Here is a 908-nt window from a genome sequence, read left to right on the forward strand (position 1 = left end):
GTAGTGAATCAGCCTTTCCTGCCTTTCATCAAAGACAGTGCAGTGTCTGGGATACGTTTCCGGGATCCAGCCACACTTCTGCAGTCAGACTCTGCTGCCAGTTCAGACCCCCAAACCTATGACTTGCCTTAGTTCTCAGATCCTAACTTGTGTTCTTCTCTGCCTCTGTCCCACTCAAAAGCATTCAGTGCTGTTTGAAACAAACACCCTAAAAAGAAGCCACCTTATGTTTCCCCTCCTGCCCCTGTATCCAGCCCATCTCCACTGCTCTGAACTCTGTTTTCAATGATTGTGACCTTAATTCTGTGTCTGGACCACTGGACTTGATGGTTAATTTTGGTGCCCTTGAGGTTTAGACTCTGATTTCCCCAAAGATCTCTGACCTAGACTTTTCTCCTGAATTGCTATACTTTCTGCTGCTGTGAGAAAACAAATTTAATCCGTGTTTCACACAACCTGATCCCACTCACCCTTAACGTTTTGTCTTCTTGCAAGAGGGCTAGTTATGCCCTTGGCTGCTTTATCCTTCTATTCTTTTTCTGAGTTCCCACAAATGAGCCATGATGTTCAACTTCTGGGAATTAAAGTATAACAGGTCTTATGATCTGCAGACTTAATGGAATGACAACAAATGGTTGCATGGAAGCATGTTTATTTGTTATATATTTGCAATTTTACATAAGTTACAGACACATGTATGTGATACATAATGTTAGAAATGCACATATATTTTTTCCTGCTGTTCAATGCTTTCTTCTATGTATTTATTATGGAAGAACATGGAGGGACACCTACTCATCCATCATTATAAGAATAAGTAAATCCATTTCTTTGGATAGTTAACCGATCACCTGATTCTGTAACTTTATCAGTTTACATTAAATAGACAATGAAAAATAATAAAAAAA

This window comes from Galeopterus variegatus, unplaced genomic scaffold (assembly GCF_000696425.1).
Source record: "Galeopterus variegatus unplaced genomic scaffold, G_variegatus-3.0.2 Scaffold1801, whole genome shotgun sequence".
Lineage (NCBI taxonomy): Eukaryota > Metazoa > Chordata > Mammalia > Dermoptera > Cynocephalidae > Galeopterus > Galeopterus variegatus.